The sequence below is a fragment of the Triticum dicoccoides genome, chromosome 6B, assembly GCF_002162155.2.
Source record: "Triticum dicoccoides isolate Atlit2015 ecotype Zavitan chromosome 6B, WEW_v2.0, whole genome shotgun sequence".
Classification (NCBI taxonomy): Eukaryota; Viridiplantae; Streptophyta; class Magnoliopsida; order Poales; family Poaceae; genus Triticum; species Triticum dicoccoides.
The window spans coordinates 475,336,200-475,358,501 of NC_041391.1; positions in this window are offsets into that span (position 1 = coordinate 475,336,200).

The window sequence follows — 22,302 nt, forward strand, 5'->3', positions numbered from 1 at the left end:
TACCATGCCGTGGTAAAAAAAATTGGCTGAATAGGAACAAATTTTGTATAAGCTTCTTGCAAATCGGAGCTTCTCTCAAGAAGGCTCGTGGTTCTGGGAGGGAACGTGTCACCTTTGTGTGCATAATTCAAATTTGAAATACAAGCACATGTTCCAGTGCACCAAGTTGGTTGAAAAATCACATGTGTGTCCTCGGGTAAATTTCTAGGTTCCATGCAAGAAATGGGAATGAAATTCAAAATTCTGGGCATCATGGCTGGGTTGGAAACATTGAGAAACTTAGTTTTTTAATTCCTGTAAATCCAAAACACGCATGAAAATAATGAAACTTGGCTTGGTGCCATGACATGGCACCAACATGCTGTGGTAAATTTGCAGTCCGATTTGCGAAGGCGCACATATTAACAATCAACAAAGTCATTTTGGAACAAGTGTTGTCACGTTACAATCGGAAACACAAGTATTATTGAAACCGTGGGCGTTCTACTTACTAGTACCATTTACGTGCCGCCACGCGTCCCCATTTTTTATTAGCTAGGAGGTGCCGTGCAGGGTAGCTATTTGAGTACGAGAGGCGTGCGATCAGACCCCTGCGTGTGCTTATCGGGAGGAGAGCCCTTTGACCTCCATCTGCCGTCCACCTCTCTCCCAAGGTCTCCATTAATGGCACCCGAGCCTCTGTTTAATGGTGTGGCTATGTCTCACTCGACTGAGATTTAAGAGAGAAAAAAGAAAATCTGACAGCACGGATCTTGATGTAAGATCTGACGGACCTATATAGCATCTACTGCGACTTATAGCAAGATTGATGAATATATAAGGACGATTTTTTTATCAAAGAAGGGCTTGCCCCTTCCGATTTTCATTACTGAAAACCACCACAATTCACAAGAAGTTCAGCACAACTCCAGCCTAACACGAAGGACTAAAAGTACCAGATTGAAATCGCAACATCCCAAGAGGCCAACAAAGGCCAAACATCCGCGCTAGAACCCAACATTTCACAACCGACGACACAATCGACATCCTAGACCGATTATTACATCAAAAGAAACCAGGAAACTGAAGGAAGCCCAGCGGCAACTAGAAGAACAGCAACGCCAGGGTTGCCACAGCAAGAGTTTTCTTCATTCCAGCCTCGCAACATTGATCTTCCACAAAAAGATAAGGATGATTAATTGTCTTACATAATTAGAAACATAATTAAAAAAGCCACATGCGGCTACGCCCGAAATATACAAGGGCAAAAGAAGAAGGAAGACAAGGATCTGGCTCGCTGATCTCTACTTTCTTGATGCGTTGCTGCAGGCCGCGGGAATTAGTCTCCGCGGCGAGCTGCGATGAGCTCTTTCGTGTCCTCAAGACGCTGCTTGAGAACATCCACGGATTCTCCACCAGCCTTTGGCGCTCGTTGTGGAGCATGTCATTCTCGTCCATAAGTTTCTTGACGATGACGCCGGTCCTCTTCAACAAGGCACTGGTCTCCTCCTGCTGGTCTGCACTTCGGACGATCTTCTCCCTCAGCAGGTCGTGCTCGGCCCGGAGCCTCTCATTGCCCTCCCTTAGTTATCGAATGACGCCGGTAGCCTGTTCAAATGAAGCTTTCATGTCGTCCTGCAACCTCGCCAAGCCGGAGATCTGATCCATCTGGCTATGGACGATCGCATGCATGCGCCTGTAACAGTCGTCGCCTGCCCGCGAGAAATTTTCCCAGGCTGCCGCGCGCAGCGGGACATCTCTGCTGCATTCGTGGCACGGTGGGACATCTCTGCTGCTTCCGCGGCGCGGCCGGACCAGTCTGCTGCATCGACTGCGCGGCGGGACCTCTGTGTTGGTACTTTCGCGCGGCGGGACATGTCGGTTTCTCTCACAGTGAGGCGGGACATCTATCGTGCTTCCGCTTCCATGCTCGCCTCTCCCTAGTGGCAATCTCTCGACCCAGAATTCACGCTGGCCATGGCAGACGCAAGGGAAGGATGCTGAATGACTTGTTTGTTTTTGTGGATGAGGAGTTGAGGAGGAATGTGCAGTCATCTTGGCATACTAGTATTTATAACCGAGTACTAATACGCTCCTAAGTGGGAAACCATTTAGGTTGTGATCGGTGTGAACAGGTTTGGCATTCAATATACTAGCGTGGTACTAATATGCTCCTAAGTGGGAAACCATTTAGGTTGTGATCGGTGTGAACAGGTTTGCAATTCAATATAGCGTGGAGTAATTTGGAATGTGATGAGATGCAAGCTCAAAATTTATTGACGGTCCTAGTTTCGAAGTGCGACACTATTCCCGGATGGAGTACTTCTTTTTCTACTCCCTCCTTTCCAGTTTTATAGGGCTTATCTCAAAATTTTAGTTTTTCCATTTTATAAGGCTCAATTTGGTTGTTCCCCAACACATGTTCAGATTCCAAGGTGCATTAAATCATTGCATGCAAGTATTAAGAGAAAATTGACCAATGCATGTACTTTATGCATGCATGCATTGCAATTAATGCATTGATAAACATAATTTTTTGACAAAAACAAGAACATTAATTAGGTGCTTTTGCAAACTAAAAAAATATTCCACCACTCACCATAAACCGGAAAGGAGGGAGTACTGCTGTGTACGTGCAATAACTGGCACCGTCGTATACATATCTTACGGTTAATGGGGCGTTCGACAGGAATAGCCGCGTGGCGAGCTCTAGGCTAGTCCTTTTTTCAGACGCATTAAACCTATCTCTCGGGACTTCTCGCACGCACCATCCTGCCACCCACAAAAACTTGTACTCTGAGTTTAGTAGTACGTTATACAGGAAGAGAAGAGGTGCACGCATGCACTCGTCCTCTCAGACACGTGTCTGTTTTTTCTCGAAAAGGAGGATGATGACCCCCGGCCTCTGCATCTGGGAGTCACACACGCATCTGTAGCTACGAATTGTAGTGTTCTTAACCATCCGATTGGCTCTATCATGGATGTACCTATATACTAAAACATGTCTAGATACATCTATATTTTGACAAATGGAAGGCATGTATTGTGGAATGGAGGGAGTGCTTGTCATCAAAATGGATAAAAAGGGACGTATGTAGAACTAAAATACGTCTACATACATCTCCTTTTATCCATTTTGATGACAAGTAGTACTTCTTACCCAAAGGAACTTTATATCCAATAGACACAAAATATCCGTTCGACTGTTGGAAATTACTGATCTGATGTCGAAGTAATTGCTGCAGCACCACCAAAACCCACCATTTCTTAAGCTAAAGTAGACCAAGGTAATCCCTATATTAGCATATTACTAAGATAAACAGAAGGCATTGTCGAAACATTTAGGACGTGAGCTTGTCAATCTGAATGTGGAGGGACACAAGCTTAGCCACGGCCAGCAGCTTGGGCGGAACTGTTAAGAAGGTCACCTCCTGCACGTCGACGTCGCCGGGATCCTTGCTGCTTGTCACCTCCATTTCCACCTTGACGGCATTGGTCATGCCTTTGGGCTCCCCCGGCGGGCCGTTCGCCCACAGCTTGGCCAAGTAATGCGGCAGTAGGGACGCCCCTGCTCTGATGCAGACGACCGACACGACGATAGGCACACCAATGTCGAGCACGCCGCTGACCAATAAAAACATGCGGCGGTCCTCCTCCGCGAACAGCAAGAGCCGTGGCTCCGACAGTGGCACTTGCAGCTGGAGCACCTTGACATACTGGATCCTGTGCACGGGCATGGGATGCGCGGTGCTGATGTGCTGGTAGAGCGCCGGCGGCGGGCCTTCATAGCCGCAGACGGGCACGGGGCATTTGCAGGGCGTGAGCGGACACACGCTCTGGTGATCGGCGAGCTTGTGGTAAGTGACGTAGAGCCCACAACCTTCGTGCGGGCACTCCACCCTCACCGACGAAAGGACGGAGTCCACCACCGTGTTCTGCACGTCGAACCAACCGCCGCGCTCGCACTTCTGGCACTGCCGCTGGTTCCCGGGGTGCTTGACGTGATAGTCCGCGTAGGCCAGGTGCCCTCCCTTGCACTACAGAAATCAATCCAACAGCACATCAATCAAGAAACCTGCACCTTACTCAATCAGCCGAACGGACGAGGTGTATTCCAACCTCATACAGTGGAGGCGTCAAGGGGCGGAGGCACAAGGGGCAGTGGACCACGGTGAGGTCCATCGAGACCTTAGAGAGCTCCATCGTCGGGTCCTGTTCCTGTTCGGTCTGCATGATCTCGCCCTCCTCGTGCACAACCATCTCTTGACTTGGGCCGGGGTATTACAAAGCTTATTGTCACATATTTTATACTCCCTCCGTTCCTAAATGTACTCCCTTCGTTCGGAATTACTTGTCTCAGAAATGGATGTATCTAGAACTAAAATAAGTCTAGATACATCCATTTTCATGACAAGTAAGGCTGGCCATAGTAGGAGTAACATAAGTAGTATCATGCAGTTGGAGCTCGCAAACATGCTTACGTGGCAGGCAATTAAACAAGAGAGAGATGGTTATAGTAACATAGGTAGATACCGTAACATAATAAATGTGATGCTACTATGTGTCATGCATGGCAATAAATGGGACCATCTATGATACTATGCACTATAGAGGTAGTAACATAGACTAGTAACGTATGCATGTTACTAGTCTAAGTTACTCCCCACTATGACCAGCCTAATCCCGAATGGAGGGAGTAAGTCTTTATAGAGATTTCACTAGGTGGACTACATACGGAGCAAAATGAATGAATCCACACTTAAAATGAATCTATATACATCTGTATGTAATTCATAATGGAATCCCTACAAAGACTTATAATTTAGGAACAGAGGGAGTACTACTTCAAGGTGCATTAAATCAACACATGCAAGTACTATCAAAAGAAGAGTCACGGCATGCATGCATGCGTTGTAATTAATGCATCGGTAAACGCAAATTATTGAAATATATCGAGTGCAGTGCTTTGATGTGTCGCGTCAACTCGTACATCAACGAGAAGTTTGATTATCCTCTCCCTCGCGGACTTAACTGCACCTGCCTTTGGTTGTATGACAGGTTGGCCACACACCTGTCGGGCCCACCTGTCATACACGCAAAGACAGGAGCGTCCCTCCCTCGCCCATGAGCATGGTGGCTGGCAAGACTAGGAGAAGCTTTCGCTACACGCTCTCCCTCCCGCACGCGGTGGACATGCAACAGTTCAGTTGGTGTCAGATGGCCAGAAGCGTACTGTAGTACTCCTCCAGTGAAGTAGTACACCATCATTGTTCAACTTCTCGAAGAGGCGAAGAGCCAAGCGCAGCCCGGACGCTCGTGTGGCAGTTTCATGTGTAGAGTAGTCTAGATAGCGTGTACTGTGCATGTAAGCTTAAAATCGTTGGGGTCGGCTCCATGCTATCTGGCCGTCTCGAAGTTTTTTTTAAATTAAAATAGTCTTCTGGCCCTACCTGTCACCCTTGTGATTGTAATTTGCACGCTCATCTGGTCAAGACAGGAATATATATTTTAATTTGTTTTTTTCAAAAAGGGGGGACTCCCCGGCCTCTGCATCAGAACGATGCATACGGCCACATATATTTTAATTTATGGTGGGTAAATGTTAGAGGTTGCAGCAAATATATTGTACACTGCGGGTCTTTCAGCCAAGTTTAGAGGCAAGCATGTGGGGCCAGTGCTATGATGTGTCGCATCAACCCGTAGAACGAGGAGAAGCTTGATTTTACTACACGCCTTATCCCTCGCCCATGCGCGCGGTTGCTCACAAATGAGGACATGCTTTTGCTTAGTAGTAGTACTTCTACAACAAGCTATCCGTCCCGCTCATAGTGGACGGACATGCAGCAGTGGATTCGACACTGTAGAAGCACTAGTAGTGACATCATTGTTCGTCTTCTCCAAGAGGCGAAGAGCCAAGCGCAAACCAAACGTTGCAGTTGCGAACATTGGAGCACGCATATAGCCAGGCTCTTGCATGAGAAAAAATTGCTATGTGAGCCCACTATTGTACTAGTACGTACAACTACTTGCTAGTATAGCCCTCTAAACCAGAAAGGAGTATTTTCCCTTCTAGAGATTTCAACAAGTAACTAGACTACACCGAGACGGAGTACATATGGAGCAAAATGAGTGAATCTGCACCGTAAATAAATACGTACTAGTTCTATCGTTTTCCTCTCCAAGGTGCACAATATTGAGTATACTGACTAGTTTTACACGCATTTACGTTTTTTTGACACAGTACAGACGCAAGTGCTCATATACACACGCATACACTCACCCCTATGAACGCACACATGCACGGCACTATCATCTTGATATTTACGAAGTCACCATAGGCACCTCGTCGTCGATGGGTCCAGAGGTGCTTGAATTCCAAGGAGGAAGAGGGTAGTGGTTCCCGAGACGTTGAACGGTCAATGATGCATCCTCAATTACATGCAGAGGGAATTAATTGGAGAAGCAGACTAGAGCCAGCATGATGTGAATGCAATAGAGTTTGGACTCTCATATAATAAAGGCGCCCCACCACTCCAATCCATCTACTCCCAAGTCTCTGCGCAACACTGCTCACTCCAATCCAAGACCAAGTGACCAGAAGCCACAAGCACCTATGGAGGCGAAGGACGCGAGCGGCAGTCGGCTGTGCCAAATCATCCAAGGCGCCAGCCTGCGGCCCCGCACTGTGCAGAGTTTCCAGACGGTGCTAGCGACCGCAGGCATCGTAGCCCTCGTCGATGCCAGCTTCGCCTCTCGCATGGACGACATGATGGTCAACTCCATCCGCAAGTTTACCACCGTCAAAAAGCACGCGGACGACCTTGTCGTACTACTCTAGCCCGCGCGCCCAGGCTCCTCATTGCCTGCCACCCTCATCGGCCTACATGGTGACAAACTCTTTCAAGCCCTGGTGGCCCTGCAGGTGCCGGAGGTCGCGCCGAAGAATGTGCACCTCGAGGCCGCGCTCGCCGCGCAGCGCCTCGCCATGCAAGAAAACGTCGACCTGCACATCCACGTTTACGAGGAAATCGTCTACATAGGCCACTACAAGGCAAGCGAGGACAGAAAGATGTTGTCCTTCTTCCAGCGACTGGAATCTTTGGACGCCATTGTTCAGAAGCACGTCGACCTGGCCACGAAAGCCGTTGCTATTTAGGCGCCGTTCGGTGGGCCGGCGCCCTGAGTCGAGGAGGTGGACGTCGTCGATGGATGCATCTCTTCTTCTTGCCTCCTGTAACCAGCACTGCATCGCCTCGTGGCCTTAATGTTTTATTAGTATAGTACTCCCTCCATTCCAAAATATAAGTCTTTCTAAAGATTCCAGCAAGTGACTACTACATACGGAGCAAAATGAGTGAATCTACACTCTAAATTATGTCTTCATACATCTGTATGATGTATTCCATTTGAAGTAGTATCTAAAAAGGCTTATATTTATGAACGGAGGGAGTATATGGCATTTTTTATTCCAGTCGTAACGTTTTCACTGTGAGGTGGGGCTGCAGTTGATCAAACCCACCCCACCCACCGGGCGTCGGCCGAGTTTAGAGTTAGAAGAGAGAAATGAGGGAGGAGAGCTAGCTGTAGCACGGATGCTGTTGTCAGATGGGACTCATGTTTATAGAATAGGAGTACTGAGCACTCGTGCATCTTTTTTTTTGAGCGAAAAATTAGTCGTATGTCTAGTACCACTAGTTGGGTGCGTGCGGCCTATAGCTGTCATCACTTTAGGTCTACTTTTCGAACCGCGGCTACGCTTCACAGTACATATTTTTTTCACGCATTTATCCTCCTATATGTACTCCTAGGCTATTTCCACGTGCTCCCATTCGCCGACATGTGGGACATAGAGCATCTGGGTCGTAATGCATGCATGACTCAGAGCATATGTTGGGGTACTTTACATTTCAGACCTCACGAATTACATGCAAACCTCCCGCAGAAGAATAAATAAATCAATGAATTACTACATGAAACCGGATTATTTTCGTGGAAACCGGAGCACGTTCATTAAATTTTGGACATAACACGTTTATAAAAAATGACCGGACCTAAACCAGTCTAAGGGCCTCTTTGATTTTTCCCGAGAAAAAGGGCATCTTTGATTCGCAGGATACTAAAAACACAGGAATGGGGAAAGTATGATGGCGATGAACCGAGACAAGGAGAACTCTAACTCAGTTAGAGGTTAGAGTTAGATTCTAACCCTGAGCTAATTCTAAACCAAAGAGGTGTATGGATGGCAGGGTTAGATTGACAATAAATGCTCTATCTCAATCATTTGACTACTTTGGACCCTATTTTTAGTCAGACTAAAATAACTCCCTTGGATCCAAGCACCCTCTTGGTGTGGCCGGCTCTTCTGTGGCCTCCTCCCGCTCACAATTGACATAAACGAACCATCTATACAAATCAAGCATGCAAAACATGATAATTTTTTACTTTGTCCATACAAATGAGATATCCCACTTAAACATACAAGTTGTCAATCAAGCTTCACAAAATAAAAAAACACTTCATGAAACAAAGAATGAGCTAACTCATCACGGAAGTCGTTCACGATAGGGAGGGAGCCCGGAGCCCCTCACGCACCGAGGGAGGAGCTCGCCATCGTCGCTCTGGAGGAAGGCTCTGTAGAGCCCAAGCCCCGGGAACCCCTCCGACACCAGCCCTTGCGAGTTGAGGTCGACACCGGCATGGGTAGCAGGGCCGCTTGCCGCCGACTGGGAACTTAATCTTTGGGCCTCTAGAAATAATGCAAGCCTGTAACTAAAATACCTAGAAAGGTGAACTGAATCTTTGGGCCTCTAGAAATAATGCAAGCCTGTAACTACTACAGTGTGGACCGTAGCACATTGTTTTTTATGGCCATATCACCATATTGTTTTCTACTACTGGTTCACTGGGCTACCGTGGTTCGCATGGCTGGTTCACTGGGCTGCTGTGGTTCGCACTCCTCCGACTTGAGTAGTACTCCCTCCGTTCCTAAATATAAGTCTTCGTAGATATTTCACTTTGGACCACATACGGATGTATATAGATGCATTTTATGTGTAGGTTCACTCATTTTTCTCCGTATGTGGTCCATAGTGAAATCTCTCCAAAGACTTATATTTAGTAACGGAGAGAGTAGTATAGTACTAGTATATACCGCATCATTCTTTGCTCCTTCTTACTACTCCGACATGTGGGAGAGCCAGCATATGGGTCGACATGTCATGCACCAGATTAGAGCGTGGAACGGAAGGGGGCATCACCCCAGTCGGAGCGCCAGTAATTCATTACTATAGTGAGTGGTCATATCACAAGTCTTTCCAGCAGTAACGCGCCGTCAAATCACACAGCCCCACTCGCTCACCCTCCTCGCCTCTTTGTCAAACCGCCTACCCGAAAACTGCCGCGCGTACTGCCTGGGAAAAGCCCCTCCCTCAACTTTTAACTATGCGAAAATAGTTCGAGCTTGTTCGTTCTATATAAATACAGTACTTACTGTATGTTTATTCACCCGTGGGGTTGTTCAATGACTGGAGGGGCGGGGAGCACAAGTTAACACTGTAGTAGTAAGTAGGATTCGTAGAGTAGCCACCTTAAATAAGGAGTTTCTTTTCTTTAATGCCACATACACAAATTGAAACGCTTGTTGTGGAGAGAGAAAAGATAATCACTCCACTATATATGGACGCAGGGGCCTGAGCACTTGCTTTACTAGGGTTGCTCTCTTCATTCTCTCATCCTCTCCAGATATAAACAAGACAGCGGTAGCGACATTTTCTCTCTGCTCACTGTTGGTCACAGATCCGGCCGGATCCCTTCAGCCGGTGTGTGTAGAGGACTAAAAGGTGCATCCTTCACGCGGTCATCGCCGCCGAGGGAGGAAACCCACAGCTGCCGGAGGGGCCCCATCCTCTACTCGTGCCGTTCTCTCCAACACAGCGCCGGCTTGGGAGGTCCTCCGACCCTTCTTCCTCCCTGCCGTATTGTCCGCAGATCCGACCTGCCGCCGTTGACATCCCGGCGACCCTCAGGTATAAGTTCTTCGAAAGCAGCCTTGCTCTACTGCCCCAGCTCCCCATGTGTCTGCATGTGCATCTTTTTCTACTCCCATTAGCTCTTCCAAAGCCACCTAAATTTTTAGTATTATTAGATGTAAAGCTACTTCATGCATTCGAATCTAGGGCTTTGTTCAAACAACGAAGAAAGGGGGGAAAGTTGTAGCATGAATCTAGGACTTGATTCAAAGAGGAAATAATATGGTGAAAGTAGTAGAGCCCGGATACCCAACCAGTCTCTTGGTTGAAAAGGGAAATAATGGGAAAACGCAGTACAAACTGGATAAGGAACAGATCTATTATTGGTTGAAAAAAGGATAGAAAGTGGCGGCTGGTGGACAAGTTAACAGAGTATGTCCAAGATTAGATTTTCTGCCATCACATAGTAAAAGGTCTCCAGGATTAGATTTGATGCCCTCACATAGTAAAAGGTCTCAGGATTAGATTTGCTGCCCTCACATAGTAAAAGGTCTCAGGATTAGATTTGCTGCCCTCACATAGTAAAAGGTCTCAGGATTAGATTTGCTTCCCTCACATAGTAAAAGGTCTCCAGGATTAGATTTGCTTCCCTCACATAGTAAAAGGTCTCTAGGATTAGGTTTGCTGCCCTCACATAGCATGAACAAGCTCGGCATCACCACTTTATGCCTCCTTGTAGCTACGTTGTGCTAATGCGTCCACTGTCGCATGTCCTTATACCAACCTTTTGCTGGTTTTTTGCAGGTAAACCAACCTTTTGCTATAAGGGCGCATGTAAAATGAAGAGATCACACTGTTGCCTTAGGGACATGTCTAACCAGTGTTATTGTTAATCTAATGCCTCCAGTGATAAGATGCAATTAAACCTCGTTACAAATGGCACTCCTGTTGTTTTCCCTAGTATGATAAGTAAGTTGCTCCTTTACGCTGCTGAGTGTCCTGGTGTCCCCATGGTCCCATGCCCTTAAACCAACTCTTTAGCTGCTGTTGATTTACTGTGTCTGGTAAACAAGCAATGCCACCATTAAAGTAATCCCATATCTGAGGAATCTCATTGTTGATCATAATGCTTCTGGTAACATGAAGCATTACTGACGTTTTAGAATTTCTACTGTCCTTGTGTGATTGCCATGAACATAATTAAGATGCTTCTTTTCATTTTGTATATGTTTCATATATTCTTATTGACCAGCAACTGTTTACTTTCTATCATTTTGTGCAGATAGGGATATCCATTTCACCTTGTTGCTATTGTGACCTTTTGGTGAACTGCACAAAACACTTTTTTTGGAATGAGTGTCTTGTGCAGTTCAACTAAAATGTCACCTGGGCAACATCTCTCAATTTTGGTGGAACTGCACAAAATGGTTCAACTAAAGTGAAACCATGCTCTCATGTTTCCTTGTTTGTGTTGTGCAAACATGCTGTGCAAACAGGAATACTCTACTACAGATGTTGTGACGGTCAAGAGCATTCGCCAAGTTCTTCGATTGTATGACATGGCTAGCCAAGATGGATTTAATCCCGATATTCACTTTATCAAAAGGCTCTAATGGGTTGGTTCTGAATCTTGCAAGCTAGGAATCAGTGAGATGTGTAGGCATCTTTGTTGTACTTATTACTTGAATCTTATTTGTTGGTTCTGAATCTTGCAAGCTGGGAATCAATGAGACGTGTAGGCATCTGTCACATCCCTAGTTCTCGTATGCACTAGGCTAGCCCTTCATGTGAGCATCATGTTTAAATTCTAATGAAATTTGAATTGAGGAATTTTCAAAAGCCTCAGAAGACCTCTAAAAATAACCAACATTTAAATCTCATCAAATGAGTCCAAGAAAATGTTCCTGTTATTCTGTGAAAATATTGGCATGAGGTAAAACTCAAACCAATATTTTTGGAGGCACAGAAATAATTTATTTTGGGCCTTTGATTTAAGTCAATAACATATTTGGGTTGGAATTATTTCTGCTGTATAAGAAATAATGTTCAAATATTTTTGTAAATTTGCTTGTGGCCTTGGACTATCTCTCTGAGCTCACACAAAAATTTACAGAAAGTTTTAAAATGATTTAGTTCTCAAACTAAATCAAAACAAAATAACAGAAAATAAAAATAGGAAAAGAACAGAGGCTCACCTGGAACTTACCTGGCGCCCACCAAGCCCACCTGGGCCTCACCTGTGCTGGCTCAACCCACCTAGCCTGGTGCCAGTCAGCCCCAACCTTTGCCAGTAGGCAGAGGAGGGACAATGCACGGCGCGCGCGCGGGCGCCACGCCACTAGGCTGCCTGCCTGCGTCGCCTGGCCACCGCGACTCCTCGCGTCTTCTCCTCGGCGCCGCCCCGACCCTCTGGACCCCCTCGCTCTCTCCCTCTCCCTCGTTTCCCTCCTCTGTCTCGTTCTCTCACGCACACCCGAATGCGTCGTCGCCACCGCTCGCTGTTGCTGCGTCCATCGGCCACCCCTTGCGCTAAAAGCCATCCCAGAAGCTCCGCCTCACCGTGCTTCTTCGCCTCATCGACTGAAGCGACCCCGGGAGGTCGACAGCATCGCTAGGATCGCCGTCTTCGCCGCCTACTGCTGCACCATGCCGTCGTCGATTCACGGGCTCCAGAGCGTCCCCGAGCCTACCGACCTACCCAACTGACCCGCAGTGAGCCCCTGAGTGTCTCCCCTCTCCCCTTTTGCTCGCTTCCGTGCCGTAGCACCGTTCCTTGCCGTGACCGAAGCCGCCCTCCGCCGTGGCCGTTGTTCCTGCAGCGATCGTGCTTCTCCGCTCGGATCCGTGCACCCCACAGGCTCCTGGAGCAACCAGGAGGCCAACGCCACCCCTGGCCGGCTTCCTTGCAAGCTGCGGCCCCGCAGCCGCACACCTCCGAGCTCCGGCCGCCGCCCGGCTCGTCGCCTCCGCCATTACAGGCCGCCCCAGCGCACCACGCGGCCACCACCGCTTGCGCCACACCGCCAGCTCTCTGTAGCCGCAAACTGCGCACGAAATGGTGCTCTACAGCGCCATCCCGAGCAATGCCGGCGAGCTACCGCCGCGGAATTTGGTCATCGACGGCTAACCGCCGTTCTGGATAACATGGCACTTCATTAGGAGCTAATCACCCGGTTAGCTAATCCTGTGACACTGACATCGGGTCCCACGGCCAGGTTTGACCGCTGTTGACTTGATGATGTCACCCTAACGCAATGCTGACGCAATAAATCATTTACTGGATTTATTCTTATTCAGGAAATTCTAGAAAATGCTTCAAACTTATAAAATTCATAGAAAATCAACCGTAACTCCAAATGAAATAATATATATATGAAAAATGATCAAAAAAATCCAATCTATCAATCTGTACCATTTTCATGCATGTTAGAACAACTTATGACTACTTTTTAGGACAATTCGATTAAATGGCATTTAAATACCCACATGTGGAGTCTGAATTTGAATCTTGGATTCAAACCAACTTCATTTAATCTGGTTTTAGTTGCATTAGCACAAACCACAGCATATTGCCATGTCACATTCATGCATCATATTGTTGCATTGCATTGATTGTGTTTCTTCTTTGTTTGTCGGTGCTTTCCCCCTCTCGATAGACGCGTTTCAACGATGTGATCAATGACACTGATGAAGAACTATACTATCTTCAGAAGTGCCAGGCAAGCAAAACCCCCTTGTTCATTCCGATACAATCCCACTCTCTCGCTCCTGCTCCCTTTTACTGCATTAGGACAACAACGAATCAACTGTTACATGCTGCGGTAGTTGAACCCCTTTCCTTTGCATGACCTGTCATTACCACAGTAAATAGATGAAGCCCACTAGCATGAGTAGGAGTTGTTTGAGCCCTGATGTGCCTACTCATTCATGCTTGTTTGTCATGCCTGCTACTGCTTAGAGTTGAGTCGGGTCTGATTCATCGGGGATGAATTGGAATGTGGTGAATATGTCCTACTGTTTAGAGCTAAGTGTGTAAACACAATTTGGTAAAGGTAGCGGTGAGAGGCCATGTAGGAGTACATGGTGGGTTGTCTCATTGCAGCCGTCCTCAGGAATTGAGTTCTGTGTTTTTGATCCATGAACAATTACTACCACACATTGGGCTCCGGGCGCTCCAAGCTCTCTTGACTTATTAATCAACCTGATCTTTGTCCAGGAGTTGCAACTAGTTTCTGGTGTTTGTAGGTAGTGTTAGTAGTCTACCAAGTGGCACCCGGTACAGGTGGGCTTGGGACAGACTAGGCACAGTGGCACGGTGTACCAAGTGGCACCCAGATGGTGGGCTTGGGAACCCTGCTCGCATCGTTTGGGGCCGTGAGCGACACCCCGGCCGGATCTCCTTGCGGATGGAACCCGAATAGGCCATAAACCTGGACGAGAGACTTGTGTGGTTAGTCAGGTCGTGGCCGACTCCCTCGCCAGGCTTCCGCTTGAAGGTTGCCGATATACACGAGGTGTACATGGCGGTAAGTGGCGAGAGCGTTTGTGAAGAAGTACACCCCTGCAGGGTTAATATGATCTATTCGAATAGCCGTGTCCGCGGAAAAGGACTTCTGGGTTGCCTGTACAGTTCATAGACAAGTGAAAGTGGATACTCTAAAATGCGCAACATAAGTGTGAGTGCTATGGATGGTGTTCTCGTAGGGAGACGGGAGCGGATCCATAGTGGTGTATTGATATGGTGAATATGTGGACTCGTGTGCGCCACCTCAAAAGAGTTACTTGAAGTCGTAGTTTAGGATAGCCACCGAGTCAAAGCTGGCTTGCTGCAGTTAAACTCCACCACCCCCTTTGTTGATAATGATGCATATGTAGTTAGTTCTGATGTAAGTCTTGCTGGGTACATTTGTACTCACGTTTGCCTATTTTATGTTTTTGCAGAGAGACTTCAGTCTCACTAGTAGTTCCACGTGGACTTCGATGTTTAGCTTGTTACCTCAGCTAAGATCTTGTGCCCTCGGCAGGATCTGGTAGATAGTCAGGCTTCTCAGCCTTTTTCATTTGTAGATGTCTGTACTCAGACATGTTAAGCTTCCGCTTGTGCTTTGACTTGTATGCTCTGAATGCTGGGTCGAGAGACCCATGTTTGTAATATCTCGCTCCTCGGAGCCTATTGAATAAAATACTTGAGTTGTAGAGTCATGTTGTGATGCCATGTTGTATTTGCACATATCGAGCATATTGTGTGTATGTTGTTGAAATGCTTGGTATGTGTGGGATCTGACTATCTAGTTGTTTATCCTTAGTAGCCTCTCTTACCAAGAAATGTCTCCTAGTGCTTCCACTGAGCCATGGTAGCTTGCTACTGCTCCGGAACACTTAGGTTGGCCGGCATGTGTCCTTCTTCATTCCTGTGTCTGTCCCTTCGGGGAAATGTCACGCGATGAATACCGGAGTCTTGTTAGCCCGCTATAGCCCGGTTCATCGGAGTCCTGCTAGCCCAGTGCTACAGCCTGGATTCACTCGCTGATGACCGACACATTCGATACTGGGTCATGGATGTCTGTCCCTGTAAGTTTGTGCCACTTTGGGTTTACGACTAGCCATGTCAGCCCGGGCTCCTTATCATATGGATGCTAGCGACACTATCATATATGTGTGCCAAAAGGCGCAAACGGTCCCGCGCAAAGGTAAGGCGACACCCTGGGGATACCGTGCGTGAGGCCACAAAGTGATATGAGGTGTTACATGCTAGATCAATGTGGCATTGAGTCGGGGTCCTGACAGCTTTGGTATCAGAGCTTGACTGCCTGTAGGATTACCAAGCCAAACTAGTCGAAGTTGAGTCTAGAAATTCTTAGTTATATAAGGGAATTGATTGTGGGATGGAACATAAGGCTCTTTTTACTCCTTTACCTTATGTCCTTCTAATCTGAGTCACCCTCTTCTTCTCTACGGGGTTAAGAACTAGGCCTTCTCTTCTTTCTATCAGGATCACGTGTTACTAATCCGTAGACTTATAGGATTGTTGGTTTCAAGCCTCAGTTAAGTTCCTACTACTTCTGTATGTTAATTGTTGATCTCGAACCCTTGATATTGTGCTTCTGAGTGGCGATGCCACCATTTTTGTAGCATGTCTAAATTCTTTTGAGCATTTACAGCCGTTATGATGTCCGAGTCATCCCAGGTTTATAAATAGTCTGATGCATTTGCAAATCCCTTCTTACCGTTTTGATGTTCCTTTGGCCAGATTAACCACACCAACTAGTGTGTTGAGGTACTTCATTGCCTCGGTATACATGTTGGAGCTAGTATTATGACCCTAGGTGTCTTAGAGTACCACCTAGTAAACTAGCCATGATTTGTGTTCCCAGTGTGATGATTCTGGCATTTATTCTCGAAAGCATCCCGTGATGCCATTTAGTAGTAGGTATTCTATCCCTGGGTTCTTGAACCCGAGACTCACCCTACTTCATGTTGATAGTGTTACTAGTTCCCTTAGGTTACTAGTAACCTTTGAATTAGTCCTCGAGGTCCGTGGTATTTCCTTCTTCCGAATACTATGAACCACTTATGGCAGAAGTTTGTTGGATCAAAAGATCACAACAAGAGTGCTCTTGAAGAGTTCCCCATTCTATATCGTGACTCTGCCAGTCCTACCTTCTCCGCATGGGTTATCCGGAAGAAAAATGTTGAGCTTTGCTCGACATACTAATCTGTGCATCCACAGCTCAGAAAATCGTATGTTCTTTTGAGTTGTCCCTCTTTAGTTGTATCCTGACCCCCGTCTATCAGTTGATAGTCAGGAATAGTCGTGCATCCGTGTTCATCGATGCCTATTATTCTTGTGGTCTGTCAAGCCATTCTATTCCAGAATGACTAGGAGAAATGAACTCCAGTACCTCATCCATATCTAGGATTGGGTAAAAGTAGTCATACTCCGCAGATCAAAATTCTAATCCAGTTTTTGTTCTGTTCCACCTTGGAGTGTTACCATATTTATATCAAGAATATCATGGGAATTGCACACCCTCCTATGAATTCTTGATACAGTGATACTTCTCGCCCTCATTAGTCATTTCTCGGCTCCCATGTTGTTGCAGCCGGAATGCCGATAGATGAACTATGATGTGTGAAATCAATACTCCTAGCAACCATGTTGCCTGGTAGTTAATGGACGAAAATTTCATTCTTAGCGTGTTGGTTCTTGAATCATCATTCTAAGATAGATTGTGCTACCTAGTCCATTCTACTGGTGCACTCCTCGATTGATGAGTTAGGATTATTTCAAACCTTCGCTCTATTGATCATATCGTCTTGCCCTGAAAAGCAAGATTGTTCTCGAGCTTAGTAACATATCGGTGGTTCGTGATTTCCCGAATATCTTCTTGGAAGTATTACCAGGTTGTCCCCTGACCCTTATGTTGAGTTCGTGATCATGTTGTTCTTCCTCCAAGCCACCCAGTCTCCAAGAATCTGTGTTGGATACCCCTGAGCTAGTTGGTTGAGCTAGACAACAACTTGGAGAGTTGGAAGATGAAAGCTTGTCCCACTTAGTTCATTTCCAAAGGGATATCCTTGCGTTTGTGTGTTTGTTGAAGAAAGATGATATCTTCATCGATTGATCCTCGTGATCAGTTGTCGGTGCTATGTCTTATCCAATCCTTGATTTGATTATGGGCTATCGTCAAATCAAATCAGAACCAACGATGTTCTTAATGTTGTCTTACTCGTGGTTGATCCCTCGAGCATACACCATTATATCTTTTGGTCTGACTAATGCTATCACCGTGTTCACATAATTATGGAATTCCTTCTTCATGGAAACCTGGATGACATGTTGTTGAGCCCATCGACAACATTTTTACCATTCCCCATGATTCATGTTAAACATCCAGCTAGTATTGGAAACTTTTATAATCATTATCTTCATGACTCGTTCGTGAAGCATATGTTTGGACGAAAGAAGTGAGTCCCTCTAATTCATGTGCACTTGATGCAAGTTGCCGCCATGAATTTGAGAAGGCTTGTTTTACCTCCTTTGGAATCATCCCAAGACAGGCATGCACGTGCAAAGTATTCTATGGTCTATTAGACTGATCATCTTCATTCCATATGAACTCCGTAGCACACTAAGCCACTGATTGACTTGTTCAAGGAAAAGGAGTTAAGTGCTAATCCATGGTAATACACAAGACTTCGATGTCCCCGATGATGGTTCCCTACCAGAACTCGGTAGTGTTTTATTGTAAGACTACCATGTGATCATGTTTGTCTGGGACAGCATGTTCACACGTGTGTAGCAGAACCAGCTCATGTTTTGGAGCTTGCTATCGTAGTTATTTTCCCGAGAATCTCGCAATGTCATCTCGTCGATTTGTGTTGCAAACTTTCTTTTCTAGACTTGATGAGTCTGGAATATCCTGACGCCAACCAGATCTGAATCTCAGGCAGATATGATGGTTGGAACGTTTCCCAAGAACTATAATAATGGTCTCACCGTAACCGATAAAGTGGATGTCGTGGCTGACACACCCAGCCGGAAGACCTATTATTGTAGTATCTTGATTGAATAAGTTGGCCATCTCCCCATAAGGATTTCGTAGGATACTACTTCCGTAGTTATTCCTTATGGATTCTTGTGCTCCCGAAGTCCGACCTTTACTTGATGTTCTACGTATCAAACCATTTTAATAAATGGGTTGCACTAGCACATCAAGAAGAACATTAAAAGTGGAGTGCTAAATGTCTCTCGGTTGATCCTCCAGATTTTGTTTCCTTGGCATTGTCAAGGTAAAATCTGAGAAAGTGTTGTCCTTCTCTGCACCTGCATCCTCCGTCGTTATTCATCATGGTAGTATGATGTGTTGCCAGGATCCTCGACACGGATGTTGGTAATACCTTGATGGGTATGGAAATGCTCAAACTCTTGAGAGCACGCTCAGACACTAGGTTATATCCTCAGTATCAATATGAATGTGCCTTCCTTTTGCCGAGTTGTTCGATGACCGTAATTTCCGTTCCAAACTGGGTATGATATTCTTTCGAATTCCTTCAAACGATCAATTTTGAATTGCATCAGGATAGTATGAAGAGTTTCAATGATCTCTATATCAAAGGTAATTCTTTTTGCCACTTAAGGTAATAATCTACAAATCACCCTCCTCCAGGATGTCTCGGTGAGGTATCATGGCAACTCAACTCCTCGCTACGTTGACAACCGTTCACCACCGTTGTAAGTGTGGAATTGTTGTCTACCTAGTGAACCCTCGTCATCTGTCTCACTCCATTTCTTCAGATGTATGCTTCGTGTCTCAACTCGAGATATATGTCAATATCTCACCCCATGAGCTGATCCTGAGTTGTTCGGTCTTCGAGAAGATCGATTCTTCTAGAGTTTTCCTTTCCTCTTCTTGTCATGTTAGTTGGAGTTCTCAGAGGAAGACGTCGAGCCAAAGATGGTGATCGATTCAACGTTCTTATGAAGTGCCACCTAGATTGTGAAGATTATGTTAGTTTGCGTTCCCCCTTCATCCTACCCTACGCTTGAATCTCGGGACGAGATTCTTGTTTAGTGGGGGCGAGTTGTCACATCCCTAGTTCTGGTATGCACTAGGCTAGCCCTTCATGTGAGCATCATGTTTAAATTCTAATGAAATTTGAATTGAGGAATTTTCAAAAGCCTCAGAAGACCTCTAAAAATAACCAACATTTAAATCTCATCAGATGAGTCCAAGAAAATGTTCCTGTTATTCTGTGAAAATATTGGCATGAGGTAAAACTCAAACCAATATTTTTGGAGGCACAGAAATAATTTATTTTGGGCCTTTGATTTAAGTCAATAACATATTTGGGTTGGAATTATTTCTGCTATATAAGAAATAATGTTCAAATATTTTTGTAAATTTGCTTGTGGCCTTGGACTATCCTCTAAGCTCACACAAAAATTTACAGAAAGTTTTAAAATGATTTAGTTCTCAAACTAAATCAAAACAAAATAACAGAAAATAAAAATAGGAAAAGAACAGAGGCTCACCTGGAACTTACCTGGCGCCCACCAAGCCCACCTGGGCCTCACCTGTGCTGGCCCAGCCCACCTGCCAACCTCTGCCAGTAGGCAGAGGAGGGACAATGCACGGCGCGCGCGCGGGCGCCACGCCACCAGGCTGCCTGCCTGCGTCGCCTGGCCACCGCGACGCCTCGCGTCTTCTCCTCGGCGCCGCCCCGACCCCTTGGACCCCCTCGCTCTCTCCCTCTCCCTCGTTCCCCTCCTCTGTCTCGTTCTCTCACGCACACCCGAACACGTCGTCGCACCGCTCGCTGTTGCTGCGTCCACCAGCCACCCCTTACGCTAAAAGCCATCCTAGAAGCTCCGCCTCACCATGCTTCTTCGCCTCATCGACTGAAGGGACCTCGGGAGGTCGACAGCATCGCCAGGATCGCCGTCTTCGCCGCCTACTGCCGCACCTTGCCATCGTCGATTCACGGGCTCCAGAGCGTCCCCGAGCCAACCGACCTACCCAACTGACCCGCGGTGAGCCCCTGAGCGTCTCCACTCTCCCCTTTTGCTCGCTTCCATGCCGTAGCGCCGTTCCTCGCCGTGACCGAAGCCGCCCTCCGCCGTGGCCGTTGTTCTTGCAGGGACCGTGCTTCTCTGCTCGGATCCGCGCACCCCACAGGCTCCTGGAGCAACTAGGAGGCCAACGCCACCCCTAGCCGGCTTCCTTGCGAGCTGCGGCCCCGCAACCGCACACCTCCGAGCTCCGGCCGCCGCCCGGCTCGTCAACTCCGCCATTACAGGCCGCCCCAGCGCACCATGCGGCCACCACCGCTTGCGCCACACCGCCAGCTCTCCGTAGCCGCAAACCGCGCACGAAATGGTGCTCTACAGTGCCATCCCGAGCAATGCCGGCGAGCTACCGCTGCGGAATTTGGTCATCGACGGCTAACCACCGTTCTGGATGACATGGCACTTCATTAGGAGCTAATCACCCGGTTAGCTAATCCTGTGACACTGACATGCGGGTCCCACGGCCAGGTTTGACCGCTGTTGACTTGATGACGTCACCCTGACGCAATGCTGACGCAATAAATCATTTACTGGATTTATTCTTATTCAGGAAATTCCAGAAAATGCTTCAAACTTATAAAATTCATAGAAAATCAACCGTAACTCCAAATGAAATAATTTATATATGAAAAATGATCAGAAAAATCCAATCTATCAATCTGTACCATTTTCATGCATGTTAGAGCAACTTATGACTACTTTTTAGGACACTTCGATTAAATGACATTTAAATAACCACATGTGGAGTCTGAATTTGAATCTTGGATTCAAACCAACTTCATTTAATATGGTTTTAGTTGCATTAGCACAAACCACAGCATATTGCCATGTCACATTCATGCATCATATTGTTGCATTGCATTGATTGTGTTTCTTCTTTGTTTGTCGGTGCTTGCCCCCTCTCGATAGACGCGTTTCGACGATGTGATCAATGACACCGATGAAGAACTATACTATCTTCAGAAGTGCCAGGCAAGCAAAACCCCCTTGTTCATTCCGATACAATCCCACTCTCTCGCTCCTGCTCCCTTTTACTGCATTAGGACAACAACGAATCAATTGTTACATGCTGCGGTAGGTGAACCCCTTTCCTTTGCATGACCTGTCATTGCCACAGTAAATAGATGAAACCCACTAGCATGAGTAGGAGTTGTTTGAGCCCTGATGTGCCTACTCATTCATGCTTGTTTGTCATGCCTGCTACTGCTTAGAGTTGAGTCAGGTCTGATTCATCGGGGATGAATTGGAATGTGGTGAACATGTCCTACTGTTGAGAGCTAAGTGTGTGAACAAGATTTGGTAAATGTAGCGGTGAGAGGCCATGTAGGAGTACATGGTGGGTTGTCTCATTGCAGCCGTCCTCAGGAACTGAGTTCTGTGTTTGTGATCCATGAACAGTTACTACCACACATTGGGCTCCGGGCGCTCCAAGCTCTATCGACTTATTAATCAACCTGATCTCTGTCCAGGAGTTGCAACTAGTTTCTGGTGTTTGTAGGTAGTGTTAGTAGTCTATCAAGTGGCACCCGGTACAGGTGGGCTTGGGACAGACTAGGCATAGTGGCACGGTGTACCAAGTGGCACCCGGATGGTGGGCTTGGGAACCCTGCTCACATTGTTTGGGGCCGTGAGCGACACCTCGGTCGGATCTCCTTGCGGATGGAACCCGAATAGGCGATAAACCTGGACGAGAGACTTGTGTGGTTAGTCAGGTCGTGGCCGACACCCTCGCCAGGCTTCCGCTTGAAGGTTGCCGATATACACGAGGTGTACATGGCGGTAAGT